Genomic DNA, 26990 nt, shown 5'->3' with positions numbered 1-26990 from the left:
TGCATAGCTGTCAACTGTCCCTTATTTGGCAGGAAACTCCTTATCCCAGCGCCGTTTCCCGCTGCTGTCCCTTATTGATGATGTCCCTTAAATTTCCCGGGTTTCAAAGGAAGCAGCTCCTCTCCCTCCCTCCCTGCCGGCCAGGGAGAAGGGAGACTCCAACTGTGTTGCTCACCCAATAAGGAGTCTAAGAACGACTGGGGGGTGGAGCTTGCATGCCTTGTGCCGATCAAATTGGCCGCGTTGCCTGGGGACTCGCCTTTGCTTAGCACTTCCCTGCAGAGAGGTGACGGTGGTTTTCCTTGCTGCATCCCCTTTGCTGGGTTGCTGAGCTGTGGGAACCACCACTTGAGGCTTCGTTTGGCTGGTGGATGACTAAAATCCTTTATTTTGGCTGCTGATCCCTTATTTTCAAGGCTGCTGGTCCCTTATTTTCAAATCTGTAAGTTGGCAACTATGATGTTATGCGCCTTCACCTAACCTGGTGCCCTCCAGGTGTTTGGACTGCAACTCCTATCAGTTCCAGCCAGCACAGACATGGTGGTTGGGGCGGAGGGAAGTTGCAGTCCAATGCTTCTGGTGGGCACCAGACTGATGATGGCCGACGTATGTTTTATTGGACATTTCCCACTGTAAAGGGGGGGAAATCATCTATATAAAACCAGTCAGACAACCCCTGCATGTGTCAGATGAAGTAGTAGTAGTAGTAGTAGTAGTAGTAATAATAATAATAATAATTTATTATTTGTATCCCGCCCATCTGGCTGGGCTTCCCCAGCCACTCTGGGCGGCTTCCAACAAAGATTAAAAATACATTAAAATGTCACACATTTAAAAATTCCCTAAACAGGGCTGCCTTCAGATGTCTTCTAAATGTCAGGTAGTTATTTATCTCTTTGACATCTGATGGGAGGGCGTTCCACAGGGCGGGTGCCACTACCGAGAAGGCCCACCGCCTGGTTCCCTGTAGCTTTGCTTCTCGCAGTGAGGAAACCACCAGAAGGCCCTCGGCGTTGGACCTCAGCGTCCGGGCATAACGATGGGGGTGGAGACGTTCCTTCAGGCATAGCCCCTGAGTAAACCCTACCCCACACCTACAACTATAGATGTGTTGGTCTTTAAGCTGCCACAGGACTTTTTGGCTTTTCTGACACATTGAAAGTATAAGGACTCTATTGTAGCCAAAATTAGACTGGTGTGGACCTTATAGACCTGGTTCTGGCAACTGCTGGATTCAGGAAAGTGGTTGTTTACAGCCTCTTGAAATTAAGCCTGGAAAATTGCAAAAACTCTGTACATGTGCCTTTTGATTATTGGGTTGCCCTTATAACTTGGAAGGTATAGCTTTCCCTTTCCCCACAAGCCACATAATTAGGATACATCCCAAAGAGGTATTATATTCCATTGGAGCTACGCTTTTGCAAATAGAAAAATCTAGATGCATTACATACTGGCAGAGCATTGAAACCTGAAATTTTATGGTTGCTTTCACCGGGAAATGTGCCTCAGACATGAAACACTGAACTTTTTAAATTAACTTTTCATGAAAAGATCATGTCACTTTCTAAATTACAAGAGTGCAATAATAGGCAGAGTTTACTCTTCTGTGCGCTTATTGACTCAAAATGTTCCAGGCCATTAAATTATAATGATGACTAATGGGTCTCTCCTGTTTTAGTTCAAATCCATAGAGTTAACACAAGAAAATTGATTAGTGTGGGTATGCAGTATTTTCTCATATCTTTCTTTCCTGGACCTTGAAATGAGTGGTGTCAAATAGTGCAGGCTTGGCTGTAACCTGGTAGAATCTAGTACTATATGGTGCATAATAAATCAAATATCTGGATGGCTTTTGTCCAAATAAGTAGATAAATGAGTAGAAAAAAGATAGCATAAATTAAAAAGGTGGTATCGTATGTAAAACTATTAATTATAAAAGAATGTAGTGCAGGACTCTTTGGACTTAGTGTTAATGGTCATTCAAAATGCTATTGAAAACACTATCCTTTATATTTTTATATATAAAGCAACCAGGATATCCACTCAATTATAATTTCCCTCAGCACATGTTTGAGTTTAAATCCATGTTACCCAAATCTTTAAGTTTCCAAGTCCTATTTGCTGTGCAAGTCTACTAAAAATAAAATATACTGAGTTATAGCCAACCAAGCCATACTCAGAGTAGGATATATTTGTGTAGAAATTTCCTTTGTGATCTCTGCAATGTTGCACTCATCAAGTGATGAAAACCACATATGAGTTGGGCCAGTGCTTTTTTTTTCTTGGGGGATACAGGACGACGCATACCCCTAAACATTTTGTGAATCTTTGTCCATTTGTCCATTTACTGTATTTATTTCCCCCGATTTGAACTATAAAATGGTGGTTTTCTTGAGTCTAAATGAGAACACCCCTAAACATTTTTTTAGGCGGGGAAACACTGAGTTGAGTCATACTCAGAGTTGCAAAAATCCTACCAGAAGAATATAGGTTCTTGCCTATCATGTATACTAAACTATCCACACATCAAAATATGACTCTGTGAGTATCAAAATGTTGACAGATTTGCTCCATTCATTCCCTGCTTATGGGTTGCTTTCAAGCATCTATCTCATGGGTAGGCAACCTAAGGCCCGGGGGTCAGATGCAGTCCAATTGCCTTCTAAATCCGGCCCGCGGACAGTCTGGGAATCAGTGTGTAGAATGTGTCCTTTTATTTAAAATGCTTCTCTGGGTTATTTGTGGGGCATAGGAATTCATTCATTTTTTTCTTCAAAATATAGTCCAGCCCCCCACAAGGTCTGAGGGACAGTGGACCAGCCCCCTGCTGAAAAAGTTTGCTGGCCCCTGCTGCTTGGCCATTTCTAGAACCAGGTTCCCAAACTAGATTGATACTTTTTGCTTCCTTTAGAATTTCTCAGAATCTTCTCCATCTCAGCCATCTTCCAATCCTTAAACATTCTGTCAGACCCCCCCCCCCCACTGCCCTTATTTCCCAGGGAAAGTCCCAGATTTACAGAAGCCATCCCAGTTTCTGATTTGATCCTGGAACATCCTGCTTGTCCTTAAAAAGGTAAAGGACCCCTGACAGTTAAGTCAAGTCACAAACAACTCTGGGGTTGTGACACTCATCTCGCTTTACTGGCCAAGGGAGCCAGCATTTGTCCGCAGACAGTTTTTCTGGGTCATGTGGCCAGCAGGACTAAGCCACTTCTGGCAAAACCAAAGCAGTGTATGGAAACGCTGTTTACCTTCCCGCCGGAGCGGTACCTATTTATCTACTTGCACTTTTTGGCATGCTTTCGAACTGCTAGGTTGACAGGAGCAGGGACCGAACAACCGGAGCTCACCCCATTGCAGGGATTCTAACCTCTGACCTTCTGATCGGCAAGCCCAAGAAGCTCTGTGGTTTATACCACAGTGCCACCCACATCCCCTTAGGATGTCCCTATTTTAATAAGAGAAAAGCTGGAGGGTATGGGGTTATGCGACTCCTAAGCCAGGGAAATTAAGTAACTATACAACTTTTAGAAGACATCTGTATAGGGAAGTTTTAAAATACTTAATGTTTTATTATGTTTTTATACATGTTGGAAGCTGCCCAGAGTGGTTGGGACAACCCAGTTTGATGGGTGGGGTACAAGTAATAAAATTATTCTTACTATAGAATAGGATGCCCCTATTTTCACCTAAGAAATGTTGGAGGGTATGTTCTATGTTTCTGTGCCCACCCCCTTAAATAAAACCAAGGTTCTTATTGCGGAGCAGCTTCTTGGGAATTAATTTATTAATGTCAGCAACATGCTTTCCATTTGTGGGTTTAGTGAAGCTTGTAAAATGTTGTTTTTATCGGGTTCCAGAGGTAGAAGATGACTTTCCTCCTCCTTGTTTTTTTTAAAAAAATATGCCTCTGGTGATTGAGAGGCAAACCCAGGGGGATAAATCTTCTCAGCTTTAGATAAAAGAGAGCTTTGCTAAAGTGTGAGCAATGTTCCCGAAGTAATGAAGAGTGAAAATAATGGCATTGCAGGCCTTCTCTTGCTTTAGGAAGGAAGGCAAGTCAGCTACACACTCTTATCAAGTGTAACAAGATTAGTTTTTGCAGAGCAGTTGTTAAAATCCCTAGAAGCCCATACCGTACTAGCATCCTTCAGCAAGACCAGTGCCTCCTATTTCTTCTCATGGATGAACATAACAAATCCTTATTTACAGCTTACCTGCTCTTGTGAAAACTTGTCTCTTGCCCCTTGCTAATAAGCCATTGTCTGTTTCAAAGTTTTGTCACACTATTTGGAGGGCTGTGTGTGTTGCAATAGACATCCAGAGCTGGCCTTGGGTTGGGGAAGGGGCAAAATTTGATTCAGCTCTCATCTACCTGATTCACACTGTCCGACACAATATGAGAACCAAAACAGAGTCCCTCATTGAAATTCGTACTTCTCCGAATTTTGGAATGCAATTATCCAGCCAAATAATATGTCTAAAATGCATCTGAGGGGTAAGGTGTGCATAAAAATGTATGTATTTGTGAAACTATAATTAAAAAAATGCATTACATTAGGAAAAATAGCTTTGCAAAAATGTGTACATTAGGGGAAATGGCATGCAAACAGCTACAGATTGGGAGAAATTTGCACTGAAATTCTGATGAATTTCCATGAGGATTTTTTTTCTTTTTTAATGCTAACTGATGTGGAAATGTGGAGAAGTGAACTTAAGGTTGGAAAAAAATATGAGAAACTGAGAGAAACCAGAATTGAGAGAATCACCCACCTTGGGTTTCCAGAAAGAATAGACCTCAATTCTTATGAATGAATATAAATTGTTTTAGTATAATTATAATTGAGGCCTAAATACACCTTGACAGTAACCACAATAGGGGGTTCTCTTTTTCTGTTTATGGAAGTAAGGAAGCCCATCCCACAGTTAACTTTTCACTCAGCACCAAAGGCCAAATACAGTTTGCTATTGTATGGAACTGTCCTGACAAGTTTTCCTATGCATCAAGTTGTTGTTGAGTTATTGTTTTGCATCCTTAGAAATTTCTTAGATGTTCTGTCAAAAGCAGGAACCTCCAAAATTTGCCTTGAAATAGGTTTAGATAAAATGTAGGGGCAACTAGGCTGCAATCCTGAGCACATTTGCTTTTTGTATCTTTTTATTTCTTGCTAAAACCATATCCTACCCTTCCCCACAAAGAAGTCCAGGGCAGCAAGCGACAAGCAATAAAACAACTGAAACACCTTAAAAATGAGACATTAAAAAAAAAAAAAATTACAGGACAGGTGCAGACTGGGAGAGATCTCAACTTAAAAGACTTGCTGAAATAGGGAGGGCTTCAGCAGGCACCAGAGAGACAACAGTGATGGCACCTATCTAATAGTCAAGGGGAGCGAATTCCAAAGGGTAGGTAAAAAGCTAAAGGGACCCCTGACCATTAAGTCCAGTCACGGACGACTCGGGGGTTGTGGCGCTCATCTTGCTTGACTAGCCAAGGGAGCTCGCGTTTGTCTGCAGACAGCTTCCAGATCATGTGGCCAGCATGACTAAGCTGCTTCTGGCGAACCAGAGCAGCACACGGAAACGCCGTTTACCTTCCCGCTGGAGCGGTACCTATTTATCTACTTGCACTTTGATGTACTTTTGAACTGCTAGGTTGGCAGGAGCAGGGACTGAACAATGGGAGCTCACCCCGTCACAGGGATTCGAACCGCCGACCTTCTGATCGGCAAGCCCTAGGCTCAGACCTCTGTTGTGTGGAATAGACCTCCTCATAAGATGGTATCATCAGAAGGCCCTCCACTTCAGAACGCAGTGATTGCATAATGGATCCCACAGCTGGTTCTTCCCTGGTCTCCTCGCTGGCCCAAGGGGGACTAATTTAGCCAGCTAGGCCTGGTGATGATCTAATGTTTATTGGATGGATTTTCCCCTTAAATTGATTTTTGATTCTTGATTTTATTGTTATTTACGCTTTATACTGTATTTTATGCTGGTGGTTTTTTTTGCAGCATCAATTAAGTGTTTTAAATTTGTTGTTAGCTGCCCTGAGCCCGGTTTCCTGAACTGGGAAGGGCGGAATATAAATAAAAAATTATTGTTGTTGTTGTTGTTGTTATTATTATTATTATTATTATTATTATTATTATTATTTTATTCTACTCCTGAGGTGTATATGACTTTATACACCTTGAACTTAGCCCAATAGCTAATTGGTAACCAGTTATTTGGGAGTTAGCAACATAGAGCGGCTCTAACTAATGAGTAAATATGCAAAGGGTTACACCAGGGCAGGCCCAAGATATTTTGGCACCTGAGGTGAACCACAAAATGGCACCCATTAGAAACAAGGGAAAAGCTGCACAGGATGTGAGGATGGCTACTAGTGTAAATTGCGTTTTTTTAAAAAACTTGAGACAAATTCATAGAAGAAGAACGTGGTAAGCCATGATAGGGATGTCAGTCAATCAAAGACATATTAGCCACGAGCACTTCCATATTCAAAGGAAACACATTCCTGAATACCACATGTTATGGACAAAAATCAGAGAAAGAATGTTGTCATTATGGGACATTGTTGCAGTCAAACCAACAATTCATGCTTTGCCCGGTGGGCACATGAAGGGGCTAAGGCTCACAGAACTTTCTTGTAAAATTTGCTAGAGAGGACTCTGAGATCACTACCTTTGTCTATCTTGACAGGAAGCTGTAACACTACATCCTTCTTTCCTTCCTGCCTGGACAGCCTCCTCTTTCTCCACAGTGCTTCCAAGATGCCCACACATGCAGAGTTCAGACACCGTTCCTGAATTAACATTTTGTACTTTTGTAACTTACACAGTAGTTAGAAACCTGTCTTTCATTTTGCTCCTGTAACTGATGCTTCAAGGCCAATATTATGTGAGTAAATACTACTTTTATTACTTCACAAAACAATGTATGTATGATTGTTGTTTTTAAGGGGGTAATACCAGGAAAATCCAATCTGCTTCAAAGCATCCTGGATTATTGTTTCTAGAAGGTTAAATCAACCTTGCAATAGCTTCCAAATTTAAGCTGCAAAGGATGGTACCATTAAAGCTAGGGCATGCAACTGTACTACTTTTGGTTCTCTAGGTTTAATCACTCAAAGAATATACATTCATTGAATGCTTGTTATATTACAGTCACTTGAGTGACTGAGAAGACCGAGGTTAGACTCTTGCTTCATGAGCAATTTTGCACAAATCCCAGTTGTCCTTATCTCTTAAAGGTTAACTTGTATCCCACAAATTGCAATCTCAAACACATTTGCCTTAAGTGAAATCAATGGTATACAAATGAATGACGTCCCCTGGAGTTATAACTTGCTGGTTACTTACACTTTTGCCTGTCAAAAACTCATCTGAGGAGTCTACATTTTAGTCAGATCTGTGGCTAGTTTCATGGTATTGTTATGAGAATTATAAGGTCTAAGATATAAAATAAATGTTCATAAATGTACCAAACACATACATAAATATATGAACCACAGGTCTGAAACAGTACAGAAAAACAGTCCTGAAACCATTTTGACTTTCCCAAACTGACCTCAAATGTTTCTCTGCAAACCTCCCCATTGTCTCTTTGCTCACAATCCTGTCTTAAGGGCAAATCTGTGTGTGAATAGGGTGAGCCTGTGACCTGGATTCAGGAACTGAGTATTTACCATCACGAAAGAATGGCCAGGATGCCCAGCTAAAAGCAATCAGTGAACATTATTAGGTATCCTGGCAGACAGGTTTCTGCTGTAGACCGCCCCTTCAGTGATGTATGTATCCATTCACTGAACATATCCATTCTTAAGGAAATCAGCCCTGAGTGCTCACTGGAAGGACAGATCGTGAAGCTGAGGCTCCAATACTTTGGTCACCTCATGAGAAGAGAAGACTCCCTGGAAAAGACCCTGATGTTGGGAAAGATGGAGGGCACAAGAGGAAGGGGACGACAGAGGACAAGATGGTTGGACAGTGTTCTCGAAGCTACCAGCATGAGTTTGACCAAACTGCGGGAGGCAGTGGAAGACAGGAGTGCCTGGCGTGCTCTGGTCCATGGGGTCATGAAGAGTCGGACACGACTAAACAACAACATCAACATATAAGAGCTTTCACACCAATGTTCTGGGTTCCTCCTCCCTCCATGTGTGGGGTGAGTGGGGGACCATCTTGCAACAGTTTAATAAAGATCAGGCTTACTAGCCGCTTTGCTTCTCAATATTCTCTGGTTGGCCTCTGTTATTTTCTCCTACTGATAGAGAAACCTATATAAGGATTCTATATGGGCTCTTGGGAACCCCATAAGGGAAAAGGAACAAGTTTTTTTTTCTTATAAAAACCAGTACAGCTTGCTTCTAGTACCCATTGACAGGCTGCTCAAATTTTTCCCTTGCCTCATAAAATGGAAACAATGTTCATTTAACTATTTTGCAAAGCCATGCTGGCATACAAATGAAAGGGACACATCTTATGAACTGTATGCCACTATTCTGGGATATTAGGCCAGATCTTACCCCACCACAAGCTGTGCTGTCTGGCCCCTGGAAGTCCTTCCAAAATTCAGTCCAAGTACAATAAAATGTTTGGTCACAGTATTGATCTTCCCAAGCTGTTAGAGAGATAGGCATATGGAAAGATTGATAGATAGCGTTCGTAACCCTTTAAGGTCACTTGCATCTTTTTCAGATTTTGGACGTAATATTTATATAGTACAGTGATGGCAAGCCTTTTATAGACCAACCCAACCCAAAACCCACTTATTTATCGCAAAGTTCCAACACTGCAATTTAACCTGAATACTGAGGTTTTAGTTTAGAAAACAACTCATACATAAACATATTTTGTCTTAAAAGAAAAACATAGCAACAGAGCTTTCGGTGATACAAACAACATGTAAAAGTTTGCATTAAGATGATCCAAACTAAGTAAGGAAAGCAATCCCAAGTGCCTTCGTTGACTTAAAATTATTTGGAAGAGAATTCCACACTTAAGGATTCCCCGCTTTTAAGCTCCAGCCTGAGCAAGCAAGCGTTTTTGGCGTGGCCCTCTGAACACGTGCAGAGCAGAGCCCCCCCCCCATCGCGTCACCATTTTCTGAAAGGGCCCTGGGGGCTGCCCCACATGCTAGCCCTGCTCCCTCGCCCAGCCCTGACCAGCCCCTATGCAGGGTGTCCAGCATGGCTGGAGGGTGTGTAAAGCCTCAACCTCGCAGCAGGAGGAAGGCAGCTGCTCAGAACTCTCAGCAGCCCACCAATGTGGCAGCACGCCTCTGAGCACGTGCAGAGTGCTGTGTTCTCCCCACCCACAGTGGAAGCTCACCAAAGGAAAACGCACAACGCACACCCTGGGGGTTCTGGCTCTGTTTTGCACCCTCCAATGCCCCATCCGAGGCGCTTCTACTCAGACACAAGTCCCAGGATCCAAACCCAGCTTCTGAAAACAACATGAGTGCCTGCTTGGGGATAGCATCACATACCCGAATGGGACCAATGCCCCACCCAGCCCTTCCCTTTGTGCCTCCCTGGCCACGAGTGCGCCTTCTCGGTCTGGGCATCCCACGCTGAGCGGCTGAGCAAAAGGAGCCCTAAAGGCACTGCAGCAGACGGGCCAGTTTGGGGATTTTGGCTCTTTCCTATCCTGCTTGTGCAGCATCTGAAACTGAGAGCCCAGTATAATAATTGCAACCCGCTCACACAAAATACTAATTGCCACAATATCCTCAGTGCAACTGGGTGCAATGAACTTGGGTCAAAGAATAGATGTGACCCCCATTTTGGAGAGAATCGGCGCCCTGATGGGCATCACATTCCGCTCCTGCTGCACTGTTTCCTGCCACGCACATGGTGCTCCAGCTGCCCAAGTTGACCTGAGGACTCGGCGCACTGCCCTCACCTTCTGCCAGCTGTGTGCTGGGATGATGGTGTGCATGCGTGCCCACAGAGAGGGCTCTGAGTGCCCCCTCTAGCATGCGAGCCATAGGTTCGCCACCACTGATATAGTACATCGAGTTGCCAGGTCAAGAACATCCCAGACCTTGAGATTTCAGGCCCTGGACCTGTGATGTAGCGGCAGGTCCTGGTGATGTTCTTAAGTATAACACTGTAAGCATTAACCACAGTATAACACCTGAAAAGATAGGGCAGATGACCTTGCAACCTATGTTTATTGTGAACTGCTCAAGTCGATGGTGCAATTGCCAGGCAGTATTGCATTTATTGAAGGGATGCGGGTGGCACTGTGGGTTAAACCACACAGCCTAGGACTTGCCGATCAGAAGGTCGGCGGTTCGAATCCTTGCAACGGGGTGAGCTCCCGTTGCTCGGTCCCTGCTCCTGCCAACCTAGCAGTTCAAAAGCACGTCAAAGTGCAAGTAGATAAATAGGTACCACTCCAGTGGGAAGGTAAACGGCGATTCCATGCACTGCTCTGGTTCGCCAGATGTGGCTTATTCATGCTGGCCACATGACCCGGGAGCTATACGCCGGCTCCCTTGGCCAATAAATGAGTGCCGCAACCCCAGAGTTGTTCACGACTGGACCTAATGGTCAGGGGTCCCTTTATCTTTACCTTTTATTGCATTCATTTAATTTCCTTCTCACCTCACTATCTAATATACACCACCAACACTTAGGCCATTATATAATTTGTTTATCTTTAAGGTTCCACGAGGCATTCTTTTTTGTTCAGAAAAAAAAAAGAAAAGGCAAAGCATTTAAGAGTTACTAAGATAACATAACATTAACAACAACATAAATAAATGTTTGCATTGTAACTAGGAAACTCATGTAATAGTCACCACATCCAAATGCACCCTTAATTAGAATCAGTCCCATCTAGATCTTCCTCCACATTCACTGTGTCTTCAGACCAAAAACTGAAAATATGGGGACTATTAGCCAAACAAGCACATCTCTACCTCTCAGGATCTTCTGCCCTGGCAGAGGCAGGAATGCTTATACTCAGTAAGAGGCATTAATTAACCCAGCTGCTGATCCATTTCTCCAAGAATGTTAGCATTATTTAGCAAGACTCTCTCTCTCTGTATACACCAAAAAATGGTAATTACTGCAGTCAGTGGCTGTACCACTGGTGCTTGATTTGAATGTTACAAACTTTCACCCTAATATAAGTTAAATTACTGTAGTTTCTGGCTAAGAGGGTATGCGTGCGTGTCTTTTTGGAATTGAACAATTCACCCCATGGGAAATCCTTATTTCATGTTTTGACCATTGTAACCTTGGTTGTATCGACACTGCCAATGAATTTCCCCTCCTCCAATGGGTGAGTGATGCTGAATAACAAGTGATGATGCTGTATGACCCACTGTGTCAGAAGCACAACTGGGGTGGGGAGGGTAATGTAGTAGCATGAAGACTCCCCACCTCCTGTCTCACCTAAAATAAGGTATGCTCCAAATTTGTGTGCATTTACTCATTTTAGATGGATGGAAAATTGAAGGAACTGATTCCTTGCAATATATGTGTGTGTATTTCTATTGGAGGGACGCAGGTGGGACTGTGGGTTAAACTACAGAGCCTAGGACTTGCCAATCTGAAGGTCGGTGGTTTGAATCCCTGCAACGGGTTGAGTTCCCATTGCTCGGTCCCTGCTCCTGCCAACCTAGCAGTTTGAAAGCACCTCAAAGTGCAAGTAGATAAATAGGTACCACTCCAGCGGGAAGGTAAACAGTGTTTCCTTGTACTGCTCTGGTTCACCAGAAGCAGCTTAGTCATGCTGGCCATATGACCCGGAAGCTGCTCCCTCAGCCAATAAAGCAAGATGAGCGCCACAACCCCAGAGTCGGTCACGACTGGACCTAATGGTCAGGGGTCCCTTTACCTTTACCTTATTTCTATAGGGGGGCTTTTTGATAAAGGTTTCCTCTAGGAGTGTAACAACAGACCATGGTTTCTGAAGATCTGTGCAGTTGTACACACATGCATTCTGCACACACACTAGCCAAAGCCCTAGATATTGACCTATATCAGGCATCCTCAACCTGCAGCCCTCCAGATGTTTTGGCCTACAGCTCCCATGATCCCTAGCTAACAGGACCAGTGGTCAGGGATGATGAAAACTGTAGTCCAAAACATCTGGAGGTGCCAAAGGTTGGGGATGCCTGACCTAAATGCTTGACATATAGAGTGGGTGGGTTATTATCTTAGGCAGTGTTCCTAAACCTAAAAGTGGCAGGACACTTCTTTCTAAATTAAAAGAGGGAGCACACTTCACCTTTGACAGATGAAAACGTTTACAAATGAGTAAGGATAATAATAACATAATAATATTTTTTTAATTATACCCTGCCCATCTGGCTGGGTTTCCCCAGCCACTCTGGGCGGCTTCCAACCAAATATTAAAAACAATACAGCGTCAGACATTAAAAACTTCCCTAAACAGAGCTGCCTTCAGTTGTCTTTTAAAAGTAAAATAGTTGTTTATTGCCTTCACATCTGCTGGGAGGACATTCCACAAGGCAGGCACCACTACCGAGAAGGCCCTCTGCCTGGTTCCCTGTAACCTCACTTCTCACAGTGAGGGAACCGCCAGAAGGCCCTCGGCGCTGGACCTCAGTGTCCAGGCTGGATGATGGGGGTGGAGACGCTCCTTCAGGTATACAGGACCGAGGCCGTTTAGGGCTTTAAAGGTCAGCACCAACGCTTTGAATTGTGCTCAGAAGTGTACTGGGAGCCAATGAAGATCTTTCAGGACCGGTGTTATTTGGTCTCGGCGGCCGCTCCCAGTCACCAGTCTAGCTGCCGCATTCTGAATTAATTGCAGTTTCCGAGTCACCTTCAAAGGTAGCCCCAGATAGAGCGCATTGCAGTAGTCCAAGCGGGAGATAACCTCTTTCTCCTTTTCCTGCCAAGAGCTGCTTCCCCCTATGTTTCTGCATGAGTCTTTGATATTGGACAATTGAAAAGAGCCAAATACAGAGCAGTGACTCATTGTTACTGTTTCCCCAAGTGCAGTGATGGGTGTTTATCTACAGGAATGAATGGCAACTGCTTTACTGAAGTGAAGGCAAGGGGTTAACCAGGGGCACAACTGGGTAGAGCTAAACCTTTTCCGTACTGCTATTAGCACCAGAGATTGAGAATCATTCCTGCCCCTAGCTGCATCCATGGTTCTCTTCCTTAGTCATACTAAGGCATGACATTGCTCAGAACTGATATAGCTAGATAAACCATAATGTGCTCCTCCTGCAGATAGACTAGAAACATGCAACTGCTGTAATTTTGCATGCCACAAAAAAATTTCCCCAGTTTCCCAGAGGTTTCATTACCCTACTTCAAAAAGAGGAAAGGAAAAAAGATAAAGAATTTTGTTTTGAGATGGCAGAAATAATTGGTAAAGTCAGTTTTAAGTATGATTCTCCTTTTATATTAGTTACATAGGTGTTTTATGTGAAATGGTTTTAACTGATTGCGTTATTATATTTTGTTGTGTTTTATTTTGCTGTAAACCACTGTTATTTGGCTATTGTGGAGAAGGGTGGTATAAGAATATTAAGAGGTAGACAAATGCAGAACAGATAAAAGAGAGGGATTCTTAGTCCTCCCCACCCTAATTTTCCATCTAGAGCTGACAAAACTAATGCTTCATTTACACACACAAACACTTCCTTCAAAAGGATGTTACTGGATGCTTCTACTGACTAGTCGGATCAACTGAATATACTGTAATCATCTGATTGAAGACTGATCCAAATGGAAACAGCTTCCTAAATAATTAAGTCTACCCTGAATTCAGTGGTGGGGAAAGTCAGTCTAATGAAAATTAACTTGAAGGGATGCTTGTTCACATCAGGGCTCAAAGGAGAGCAGGGCAGAAATTGGCGACTTTTCGACTAACATGTGCCTAGGTTTGCTTTTTTGTTGAACCAACTCTGCCTTCTGCAGCGAGAGAGCTTCATTGTCCTCATATGCTTGTTTGTGCGTCTCCAATTTTAGATTTCTTTACTTGGAGCTCTGGCATTTCATCAGTGAACTCCCGGAGCACGAAACACTGTTTTACTAAGCATATGCTGGAGTGGTAATAAAAGACTACAGGAAATTAGAATCTCTTTTTTCCCAAGCTACATTAAGATTCTCAGATAAAATTGTTCAGGTTCCCTACTTGGTCTATGAAATTATAATAGCTACGCAACTCAGCTAGCAACTGAGCATAAGATGACTGTCCCTTCACTAAATGTATATTGGTGCAATTTACACATATTGTATTCTCAAGGCAAGGCATTTTCCTGGCATATTATGCTCCAGGGACCATTTTTCTCCCATATTAAGAATGTGCTGGACGTGGTGCATCTGATACCTTTCCTGAACTCAGATTATTCTCTGGAAATCATACCAGAGTGTACTCTGCCCACAAGATTCCTATTTCAGTTTTATTGTTCAGTCCATTATGGCTTATTTTAGAAGAGCACCCATTTGTCACACTGTGAAGAATGGGTGCAAGAAATTCTATTAAATCACAGGAGATTCTTCCAAACAATATATCAGGACATCTTCTCTCAAAACTTGTGAACTGCTCTGCTTTCTCTGGATCTCCAAAGGCTCACTTATTGCAAAGGGATCACAGAACTAAATGGCTGGGGGGTGGGGTGGGGCTTACTAGAAGTCATCAAAACCAGCCTACATCAGGACGCAACAGACTTGCTCAAACACACTTGCCATAGATCTGTCCACATAATCTAGAATGCAATGCACCCCAAGCAGCGAGCAGCTGAGAATGTTGTATACATAGCAGATCATCGCATGCAATATACAGCCATATCCCATTCATGTTTACTCAGAAGAAAGTCTCAATGAGCTCAGTGGGAATTATTCCAAACTAGGTGTGCATCATAGGGACTCGGGTAGTGCTAAGGGTTAAACCACAGAGCCTGGGGCTTGCCGATCAGAAGGTTGGCGGTTCAAATCCCCGCAATGGGTTGAGCTCCCATTGCTTGGTCCCTGCTCCTGCCAACCTAGCAGTTCAAAAGCACATCAAAGTGCAAGTAGATAAATAGGTACCACTCCGGCGGGAAGGTAAATGGCGTTTCCGTGTGCTGCTCTGGTTCACCAGAAGCAGCTTACTCATACTGGCCACTTGACCCAGAAACTACGCCGGCTCCCTCAGCCAGTAAAGCGATGAGCGCTGCAACTCCAGAGTTGGCCACGACTGGACCTAATGGTCAGGGGTCCCTTTACCTTTACTAGGTGTGCATCATAAACCAAGCCACAAAAATCAACAACCAAGCCATCTGGGTTGCTTGCAAATATAAGCAGGGGGAAACTATCTTTTGCAAATGAGTGCCCTTAATACTCAAAGAGCATAATAGGCCTTTGGTGCATAGAATAAAGCAGAACATAGGACACAGCATTTTACCAAGTCAGTATTGTCGAAACTCACCAGCAGCTACTTTCCAGAATTTCAGGCAGACGTCTCTCCCAGCTTGAACCAAGGACCTTCTGCATGCAGAAAGCATTTGCTCCACCTCTAAGCAATGGTCCTTCACTTTCCTTTTGGGTTTACTAAAAAGGAAGTTACTGGGATGCAAGGAAAACATGCTGACTAAGAGAGGAAGCTATCACCTGGAAATAATCCCATTCTAAATCTGAGAGAACAATAGACTGAGAGAACAATAGGCTTGCCTTTCTCCCCATCCCCCACCCAGTGCCAGATTTATATATAATCTAAACAAGCTACAGCTTAGGGCCCCACTCTCTTGGAGGCCCCAAAAAAATTTAAAGGGAAAAAAGACTGTATGCACATTTCCAAGATATAAGATAAAAACAAATAAAATAAAACCTACATACAGCTACTGAGTTTTATGTTGTGTAGGCTCCTATGATGTAAGTAATGCCCCCCCCCACTAGCTTGCACCCTAAAATATCACTGGTTTGCTCATTTCTATATATAGGGTGCCTACATTCTGCATGTGCAAATGGCTTTAGATACCTATTAGGTCCATAAATTACCATATAGCATATATTCAACACAAAAAACAGCGACAATTTGATGTTGACAAAGGACAGCTGGACATATAAATGGCCCCATTAACTTCAGTAGCTTAGGGCCTCATCAAACCTAAATCCCGCCCTGCTGTAACAAAAAGATAATAAATACCAGCCTGCCTCACCCAAGTCATGTCCCATTGGGGCCCTGAGAGTTGAAGGCAATAATTTTTCTTGATGTGCTGCTGTTTGAAGGCAATAATGTCGGTGATGGAGGAAAAAAACCTTGCTAGCCCCAAAGCATGGCCTCAACTGGAAGCATCATGTGAAATGCTACACAACCAAGGAACATTCTGCACCCACACACTTCCACACACACACCAAGTAGGAAAAGAAGCAGGAATGCAGGTGGGAACAATAGAAGACATCTGCAATGATTGAGAGGTTAAAAAACAAACAATTCCCTTCCTACCCACGACTGGCGACCCAACAGGGATTCTTGTTGAGGAAACCCAATTTTCCTTACATTGAGCTGAGGTGCAACTGAAGCCCCACCAACCTGTGCCATTAAGACAGAAACATAGAACAAAGCAGTGACCAGAGTGTCTACATCAATAATGAAGAGAATTCTTGATTTGTGTCTTTCAGCTCTCAGAAAGCTTGGGAGGGTCAGACACGGACTGTACCCTCTGAAAGATGCTTAGGGGTGTAGTTTGCAAAGCCCACCATATACAAAGGGCAGGGTTCAGACCACATCTGATTATTCTCAGAGAGCATCATTTTTACTCACCGAGTGACTGAATCAAGTGGTGCTAAGTATTAGGTATGCATGCTAAAAGATAATTTTATAGAAGCGAAGAGAAATTTAAGATGTCCATTTTTCACTGAGAATACTGCAATTGTTACTATGACATACAGAAACAAAATAAAAATGAGAAGGCCTTCAAGTTTTAGTTGTAAAAAGAATTTAATGTATCAAAAAGTGAGGCAGTGGACCTTCCTGACTCCACCTCCCATTTAAATCCCCCCCCCAAATGAAATCTGAAATTATGTTGCCCGTAGTCTGCCTCTTATGAACTTTACACAGCCAACTAAAAATTCTAAAGTCCCCCATATTTAACCCTCCCTCCCCCAAATAAGCCACAATGGGTTTTGCTTCCATAACTCTAGCATGACTTGGCTTGTGATTCTAGCTACAGCAGAGCAAATCCCACACACCCTCCAGCGGAGCTCTTGTCTGGGTAAACATACACAGAACTGAGCTGCATGGCATTTTATAGAAATCCAACACAATCACTTTCTCCTCCAGACTGGAAGTCATTCCTATGCATATGTACTCAAAAATAAGTCTTAGTAGGTTCAGTTAGGTTTCCACCTTGTTCTAAATGGTATCAGTGTCTATATTGACTTGCTGAGGTCTTTAGCTCATTTTTTGTTTGTTTGTTTTGCGTTCACACACACTCTTTCCTACAGGCTCATCTTGTCTCTCTCATATGCAGAGAAAGAAAGAAAGAAAGAAAGAAAGAAAGAAAGAAAGAAAGAAAGAAAGAAAGTTCTGCTTAATGCTTAAGCCTCATAATTGAAAGAGCCCATTTGATTATATTGCAAAATGGTCACCCAATGAAGGGAGTTTCATTTTATGGTGCAGTCAACTGAAAATAAAAAGAAATGTCTTGAGATAGCTCTGTGATGGAGTTACTCACCAAAGGATGCAATTTAACACTTAATGGCATTTGCACAAGAAAGGCAGCAAAAGGCTATTGCCTAGGCTGCTCATCTCACTTATTTAAAAGCCCATCAGTCTGTGACTGTTGCAAAACGAACCTACAAAAACCATGGTCAGTGTCTCTTCTTTTGGTGCACCTTCTGCTCTACCTTCTCCTTTTTGTCCATATTCCACCCAGTTTCCCATCCCTCTTGCCCTTGAAGCAAACACAAGATGAGAAATGTCTCCTACCAAATTAGCCTTCGGGAAACCTCTTCCTTTAACAAACTTGCATAAAGGTCTCCTAGCCACAGAAAGCACCTTCGCAGGAAAGTATATGAAGATAAGCAAGCTCTTGAGCTTCTCTGCATAAATTAGAAAACTTGACTGGGCAGTGTGGTTCTCAAGTAGGAAAAGTGACAAAACACCAGCACAGCCCATTCGGTGTCCCCCTGATGGGAGCAGAAGCTTAGTGCTGGAGTCAGCAGTGGACTCAAACCATGTGAGATTTCTGGAGTCTGCTACCATCTGGCTGCAAAAGTGAGACACGCCTCAGTGAGAATTCCCTAATACCTGTTGTGGTGGGAAGAAACAATGCTCCAGACTTCACACACACACACACACACACACACACACACACACACACTACCAGAAAAAGAGACTTGCAGTGTCTATTTAAAGAACATTTGGGGACGCTATGTGCTCCCTATTCTTGACCCTATTCTTTGACATTTACAAAACTGTGGTCTTTCAATTATACTATCTCAACAGTCCCGTGTTATTATTCCAATTTGTGTTGAGATGTTGGGGAAAGAAGGAAGGAAGGAAGGAAGGAAGGAAGGAAGGAAGGAAGGAAGGAAGGAAGGAAGGAAGGAAGTCTGGTTAATGCTTATGCCTCATAATTCCAATACAGGAATCTCAGCTAAAGCATCCATAACAGATGGTCATCCAAGGAAGGAGAATTCACAAGCTCCCGTGGAAGAACGTTCCACCGTCAAACAGCTCCTACTGTCAAAAAGTTTTTCCTGATGTTAAGTCAGAATCTCCTTTCATGGGGTAGAACAGGGAAGCATTGGGGGGACCTGGTTCAGCCTCTGCATATTTTCCAATTTGGGGTCTTCTTGGGCATGAACAGGCCAGCAGAGAGCTATTACACATAAGAGATTTCATATCACCTCAGATTCAGTGCTTACAGTTCATGCATTCATATGCCGATGGCACCATGTGAGCAGCCCCCAAGGGAAACTGGGTGAGGCAGAAACCAAATTAATGGTGTTGGAACTTCATGGAAGGGATTTACTGAACTCCTTGTTCCTCTGCCTGTGTATTCCTGTCCTGTGTAACTTCTATTAGAGCATGAATGCAGAGGATAAGGTAAAGGGACCCCTGACCATTAGGTCCAGTCGCGGACGACTCTGGGGTTGCGGCACTCATCTCGCTTTATTGGCCGAGGGAGCTGGTGTACAGTTTCCGGGTCATGTGGCCAGCATGACTAAGCCACTTCTGGCGAGCCAGAGCAGCGCACGGAAATGCTGTTTACCTTCCCGCTGGAGCGGTACCTATTTATCTACTTGCACTTTGTGCTTTCGAACTGCTAGGTTGGCAGGAGCAGGGACCGAGCAACGGGAGCTCACCCCGTCATGGAGATTCGAACCGCCGACCTTCTGATCAGTAAGCCCTAGGCTCTGTGGTTTAATCCACAGCACCACCCACTGTATGTGACAATTGAGAAAGGACCACCAAAGCAACATTTCACCGAATTAAACCATTGGTCCACCCAACTCAGGATTTTCTTCACTGACTGACAACTTCAGGGTTACCCAGCTCTTATATGGATGGAACCTGGGACCTTTTGCATGGAAAGCAGAGGTTCTACCCCTGAGCTACAGTCCTCATTGCATACCAGTATGCATGAAACCACATGGTGAAGTGGTCAGCCTCCAGTGTCCTACCATATGGCCGATGATTTGGTGCAGATGTCCTTGATGCCTGGCAAAGCATTACAGGACCAACAATAGACAACGTGCTATAGATGCATCTCACTTTGTTCTAAAGAGGTGTCAGGATTCACATACACGTAGGTGGGCATGGGACACCATGCGCAAAAACACCCACATCCAAATCTTCTCACATTCCTACTCAATCCATCCTGGACTTTCCTTTTGGCCATAGTCAGTTCCTCGTGCACTCTGCAATTCCCCAAAACTAGGAAATGAACAGAACCACGGCTGCCATACCTTGCGATAAAAGGGAAAAGTCACCATATTCTGAGCTGCATTTTAATGAAGGCTGGCAGCACAAGCAGGAGGAAAGCCACACAGGAAACATGCACCCTCTTGTACTTTGCATACTGATCTGTGCAACCCTGCCTAGTCTCCCTGTCGAGCCCATACTGAAAACTTGCACCAAAGAGTCATCAAAGCTAGGACTGGAACAGAGGTGATCATCATAATCTTGGTCCATTAAAAAAAGGGGGGGGGGAGAGAGAAGAGAGACTACATCCGTTTTGCTGTCTGGAGATCATGCCCCTTAAGGGAGAATTATTCCTCCAACCCCACAATATTATTGAGCTGTGCCACCTCTTTAAAAATCAAATCACACAAGCAAAAAATGTCACAGGCTGCTGAATGAGCCTTTAGGATTTTATCTCTCTCCCCCCCCCCCGCCCATTCCCCACATCTTTCCTGATTGGTGTGGCATTCCTAGCGGTGCCTCCCCACCCCCGGTAAATAGTATTGAACAAGAAACAACACATTAAGGCTGATGGAGATTTTCGCCCGTGAAGCATGCCGCTTGCTCGCTCGCTGCCTGCAAATGCCCATTAAGACACCATTAATTGCATTGATTTATTTGCAAGCGATGCGCAGAAGGATGTTTGCTCGCCTCGCCTCCACTGCAAAGCCTGGTAGCCTCCGCTGCCCACCCCCGCAGTTTTAGACCCAAACTCGACCCCCTGTTGCCATCTCTCGTCACTGTCACCAAGTTCTTTTCACTGACACTGGGAGCACCTCAGCACCCACCTTCTCTCTCCTTCACCCTCCTTGCACCAAATTGCACCCCCCCCATTCCCCACGATGACTCCAAACCCAGTGGTACAGTTCACCTTCGGGTAGCCTGTTAGGAGAGTCAGACGACGCGGAATCCCTTACCTATAGCTGGCTCGCCCGAGTCTGGCGTCCTCTGAAGCGCATCTATCTGATGATGCTCAAAGTTTCCGGATCCCCATGAGTTGAGCTAGCTCGGCTGCAGCTGCTGCGAGCTCGGCTGCAGCTCCGCGGAAGTGCAATGGACTAGCTCTGCTTGGGGATCGGGCTAATTGCACAAGTTCTGTCGGAAGAGGGTGGAAGGGGAAGGCCAGCGTTGGCAAGGAGGCAGAGAAAAAAAGAGAGAGGGATCTTCTTCTCTTGGTGAGGCTGGAGACTCTGCTGCAAAAACCACGCACCGCCCGCCTGAGCAAGGTGACTTGTCTTCCCTCGCTCCAGCTGGTGGCAGAACAGCTGGGAAGGACACGCGGAAAGGGGTGGGCGGAAGGGAGGGGGGCTTTACTCCGGTTTAATTAAACCGGAGCAACTCCTGCCAACCGGATCTTCTCTTCCAGACCAGAGGGGGAAACGTCCACGCTTTATAACCACCCCACGTAAAGTGTCCTTAGGTCCCTTCACTCCACAGATGGATTAAAGTGGAATAATTCATCCACGCGGATCGCTGTCCTAAAGAAGATTAGCTTTGGTCTGTCTGGTGCAATAGTCTGTTCCCAGTCGTGGGTCAGAGAAGTGTCGTAGGAGACTGACAGGAAGGAGGGCATGATGAGGGCAATGGCTTTCGTTTTATCCCAAGGTGGGATAAAAGGTGGTTCTGGAATTCCGACGAGGAACCCCTAAATTCCAGGACACAGGTGAGGCTAACCTGCGGCCCTGAGGTTGTATTGAACTCAACCTCTCCAGGCCACCCCACCGCTCAAGCCAGTGTGGCTAATGGCCAGAGGTGATGGGATCTGGAGTCCAGCAACATCTGGAAGGTCCAAAGGTTCCGCACAAGTCTCTGCTGGAGAACAGCTACTCCAAGCGTTAAGTGTTCCGATGACAAGTAGTAGTTCTGAGGGTTAGACTAATGAGCAAGCGCGTCCACCTGTAGTGATCGTGAGAGTGCATCTTAACGACCACCACAGCCTGCCGCAGAACGGGGAGGGGGGGGGACACACGCCACTCACTGGGAGGGACATGTGCCCCCTTTGCTCTCCCTAATGGTCGCTTGCGAGTGCAGAACTGGCAGGAATGATAATGTATTTATAGACTGCTTCCGAGAGTCTTCATGCTTTTTTATATACTGTACTAAAGAAAAGGTAAAGGACCCCTGACAATTATTCACAAAAACAGCAACAGCAAGAACCCCGCAAGATGGGCCAGCATTAGATAGATGAGGGGCCGAAAGCTTGCCTAAGGGCCCACATGCAGATTGGACTTAAGGTGTGCACTTAAAATATTCCAAAATACACGCTTTTCGGGGAGTGAGAGTTGTCTGTAGCTGCTCCCTGCTGGATGGACCCCAAATGACAAACCCAAGTCTGCTGCCGGGTTATGTGTGTAAAGCATCCTTGGCCTGTGTCGGCTGCCCTAGCCCCGAAATTTACCCGACACTGGTGTGCATATATTGTATATAGCCCAGCGCATATTAATGCAATGAAGTGTGTGTGAGAAACAGACAGACAGGCAGACAACAGGAAAAGTTACGCTCATCTGTCTTCTCCGGCCCCTGCAGTTCCTCGCGCAGTTTATTTTTTTTTTGCAAATAAACTCTACACAAATAATAACGCAGAAGAGGTAAGCATGATAGAGAGAGAGACTTGCAAGAAGATGTGAGCTCCGGAAAAGAGATCCCCGACCAGACAATCGGACTTCTTCAGCGTTTTGGAGCCCTAGCTTAGTGAAACAGCATCTGCTTTGCATGCCCAGGGTGAAATGCAGCAACAGTCTGATTCCCTATCGGGAAGCTGTTGGGGGGCCGGGGGGGCGGGGCGGATTGGGAACCCAGATGCGACTCACGATTTCTCAATTCCAAAAGCACCACCTTGAAAGGTCCCTTAAGGAAGCCCACCTCCTAGTCGAATCTGGTGGGGAATCTCCCCCCTTTTTTGGACTGAGGGACTGGTTGAGCCCAGCCCTCTCCCCCAAATACTTCTTTAAGACCCTTCCCAGAAAATCTGGAAGAGGACAGAGTCTCCCACAAAGACCAAGTGGCGCCAGAGAGACACCCCAACGCGAAAGCTGTGAGATATGGGTGAGATCTTCTTCTTCTCTCCCATCAACCCTCCGAATAGGATGCCCACCAAGGGCAACGATGCCACCCCTCTCTGGATCTTCCACCGCAAGCCCCCGACAAGTTAGCCCCTAGAAACCCAGGTGTTTGGCATGCCACGAAACCAATAGTGCGAATGACGCACCGAGCTAGGGGTGCCTTTGGGGGAGATGTGAGAGTCCCATGTGTCTCAAGTGAGCGAGTCTAGGCGCGATCAGAACCCGGAGCTTACAAGCAAGGATCTGGTGTGTGTGCCTGTCATCTGCGGCACCAGAGAGCGCCAAGAGAACACCCGCTCCCCATCCGTTTCAGCCTCCCAACATAATTTTCTTTCAGAAATGTAACATGTGGGGTGCAATTTGCCTCGCCTAGAAATGCACCCCCCCCCAACACACAGTGCACCCCCTAACTCGTCATTTTCTCTCTGCTGTGTCTGCGTGAGGGAAGGGGTTAATAGAGGAACGGAATATCCATAGCATCAACAGGGGTTAAAAGCAGCAGAGCGACAGATTTGTTTAAGCTTCCCCTCTCCCCCCCCCACCAATAAAAAAAAATAAATTTAAAAAGTCACAGAGACAATAGCTCATCAAACTGGCGATCGCTAAACATTGTGGGGAGGAATTGATGGAGGCTTCCTTAAATCTGGCGTGCGTAAAAGGCGAGGCACTCACCGGGTGGAATTTCAGGAGGCGAGGTGTCTGGGCAGCAAGCGGTTCCACGAGGCGAGCGCGCATCCCATGGTAGTTCCAGAGGTTTGGATGCGCTTCAGAACGGCGGTGATGGACAGCGATGGGCGGCGTGGCGTGGGGGTGTCCACAGCGGGACGGTGGCATCCGCCAGAGCTTCCTTAGCGGCGCTGAGAGAGAGGGAGAGCCAAGTAACAACGAACCACCGGGCAAGCGGTGTGACGGACGGACGCGTGTGTGCGTGCCACACAGCCCAGGAAACAATGAATGGATGTGAAAATAAAAAATAAAGGGAGACTGGACAAATGCAAAGGAAGAGTTGTGGGGAGGCAGGCGGGCGGGCGCTCAGAGTCAGAGAAGCGGAGATTTTAAAGCTGATCCTTTAAGGCAAAAAGTAGGTGGACGAGATTATATTCATCCAAAGAAACCGAGACGAAGAGAGGCTGGCTCTGTGCGTAAAAACCACAGCAACCCAAGACCGAGTGAGCCAGGTGGTGCTGGAGAAGAAGCGAGGCGCAGAGAGAACTACAGGAGGAGGCTGGTCTCATCCTGATAGATATAGCGGCGGAGCTGATTTAGGGAGCTGGAGGGGAGGATCTAATGCGATTCGGGAGGAGGAGGAGGAGGGGGGAGATCGGGTGGGCAGGAAGAAAAGACGCTCTCTCTCCCTCGCTTTTGAAGGGCTTGGCACATCAGCCCCGCCACCTTCTTCCCAGGTTGCTAAAGAAACTCTTTCCACAGACTCAGTGCAAATCTGTGCCCTTCCCTTCGGTTATATATAGCAACCGTGCAAGGCTACTTCTCTCAATAATTTTGCCCTAACAATCGCAACACGCCGGGAGGGAAACTCCCGTGAAACAAACCGGGAAAGGCATTGAGGAAACCAGCCAGCTGCCCGATCTTTCCGGGTTTGTTTTAATTTTGCAAAGAGCTGGAGGAGGGATGCTAAAGAGACGGCTGGGGAAGGGAGGCAGTAGTTCTCTGAGCCAACGCGTATAACCCAGTTTGCAAGACTCGCCGTGGGGATGTTGTAATGGCGCAGGCTCGAACCTAAAGAGGGTTCAGAGGATGACCCTGGGTTTGCCTCTGTGGGACGGGAGAAGCTGGTATCGCCTCCCTCTGGCTCGGTGATCTTGCAAACCAGAGGGCGGGGAGATCAGCTTCTCTCGCCCCAGCCAGTCTCTCCACACGCACGTGATGTCTCGGCTCAGAAATCCAGGGTGCGTGCGCGCGTGCATTTTTGCTACGCGCGAATTTGAGCAACATGCATGAAACTGACCAGAGGGATCGCTCGCTTTCTCTTTCGCAGCGAAGAGTCTACGCTTGTCTCGGTGCTAGTCTCCCTCTCTCAACCCCGCCTGGCTGTCTAATGTCGAAGAAGGGAGGGGGGCATCTCTCCTTTGATTTCTTGCATCCCCACTGCACGCATGTTGACTCCCAGAGATTTCAGCGAGATTGACTCCAGAATAGTTTCAGAAACACTTGAGGGGGAGTCATTGGGTGGAAGAGAGAAGCTGCAAGCAGCTTACCCCAGCAAGGCAACCAGAAAAGAAAAGTAATCCTGATAAATGATCTAATTTTCTAATGCTAAGAGAAAACGGACAGTCTATTGATCTACTTGCCCTTCGCCATAAGCACAAGACAGTGCTTGAGTCACTGGGACACCCCGCAAACAAACAAAAGAAAAGACCCCCCCATCATCCTTACCTAGTTTAGCTTGAATATTAAGGGATGTGGGAAATAATACTTAGTGCAGAGCTCTCTCATTTTCCACCTGTTCTCATATTAGTGTTGAACGGAGCCAAGCGGTGACACCGGATTGCTCTTTTGCATTGCTAAGGAAGCCACCGCTTTAGAAACCTCCAGTCTGATACTTTTACAGCCTGACACCGGCTTCCCCGAGGCTTCTCACAGTGGAAGGGTAATTTGCACTTAACAGTGTAAACCGCTGCCTCGCAGAGTGCTTTTCTCTTCAGGTATTTGCCTTCTGCTCTAACGTGGTGCCCGTTGTCATGCCTTGTGCTCCTTGCATTTCCAGAATGCATAATTTGCAGCAAAGGAGAAACCATGCATTCCCCCACCCCAACTATTTCATCCAAGTCTGTTTGTCTTTTCAAATCGCACTGGGAGATCTGCCAGCACACCACACCTTGCTCTGTGATTTTCATCCTACCACAAGAAATTTGCTTTCAACAGGGCTGATCCATTCCCTCCCCTTCCTTTTTTGAGCATCTTCTGAACTACTGGAGAGTTTCAGTCCTCCATGAAAGCTGAAATGGCCTTCCCAGTTTTGCCAACCATGAATTTTTGGTGCAACTGTGAATTAATATTTGGTATTATTTAAATTTATTTTCCCAGTAGTGATGTATGGAAGTAAGAGCTGGACCATAAAGAAGGCTGATTGCCAAAGAATTGATGCTTTTGAATTATGGTGCTGGAGCAGACTCTTGAGAGTCCCATGGACTGCAAGAAGATCAAACCTCTCCATTCTTAAGGAAATCAGCCCTGAGTGCTCACTGGAAGGACAGATCCTGAAGCTGAGACTCCAGTACTTTGGCCACCTCATGAGAAGAGAAGACTCCCTGGAAAAGACCCTGATGTTGGGAAAGATGGAGGGCACAAGGAGAAGGGGACGACAGAGGACGAGATGGTTGGATAGTGTTCTCGAAGCTACCAGCATGAGTTTGACCAAACTGCGGGAGGCAGTGGAAGACAGGAGTGCCTGGCGTGCTCTGGTCCATGGCGTCACGAAGAGTTGGACACGACTAAACGACTAAACAACAGCAACAATTATTTTAATATTTAAGGAAGCAATGGGCTTGGCCTCTCCTCCTTCTCTCTTAGCTTCATGACTCCTTTCTCCCACAATATGAAATAGCAATAGATATCAAGTGATATTCACTGCTGGAAAATGTCACACCCACCCCAAATATTCAACTAGTTTTCAACATTCCATCCCATAGTTGCACACACATGCGGTTAATATTCAAGAACAGAGTCATCAACAGTAGCTTGCTTTTAATGTGCAAATGCCTTTTACTCCTCTCAGAAGTTTACATGTACAGCTGAAAGGATTGTATTCAGTTGTACAGAATTCCAGTTTCACCACTCAGATCTCGAATATAAAATTTCAAATTTAACAGAATGTAAGAAGCAACCTCAACATTGGAGTGGCTGCTCCCATGGGGGCTCCCAAGATAACTGGCATAATTAATTAAAGCATTTTCATTGTATATCACACCAATGCGATGAATAAATTGACTATGATTGTCATCATAGTATAAACAAAAACAAAATGAAGAGTTTAAAAACAGAGCCAGCTGAAATGGATATATTAGCAGCATCAGACATG

General features: G+C 45.3%; 1 protein-coding gene and 1 long non-coding RNA gene across 3 annotated transcripts in view; one reads left to right on the top strand and one right to left on the bottom strand.

Moving 5' to 3' along the window:
• Positions 1-24750, bottom strand: part of BRINP3 (BMP/retinoic acid inducible neural specific 3) — a 263578-nt gene extending 238828 nt beyond the window's left edge. Inside the window, exon 1 of one of the 2 annotated variants that reach the window (XM_081865868.1) lies at positions 23624-24750. The gene's annotated coding sequence lies outside the window, so the exon portion shown is untranslated. Of the gene's footprint in view, positions 1-20806; positions 21464-23623 lie in introns of those variants that run through there. The other variant, XM_081865869.1, reaches the window with a different exon arrangement.
• The window catches only part of LOC309344071, a 352998-nt gene that overhangs the window by 198760 nt on the left and 127248 nt on the right, over positions 1-26990 (top strand). The gene's annotated exons all lie outside the window — the stretch shown is intronic.

Source organism: Podarcis erhardii (genome assembly GCF_964252035.2).
Source record: "Podarcis erhardii genome assembly, chromosome: 6".
Classification (NCBI taxonomy): domain Eukaryota; kingdom Metazoa; phylum Chordata; class Lepidosauria; order Squamata; family Lacertidae; genus Podarcis; species Podarcis erhardii.
This window is presented reverse-complemented; position numbering and strand designations above follow the sequence as displayed.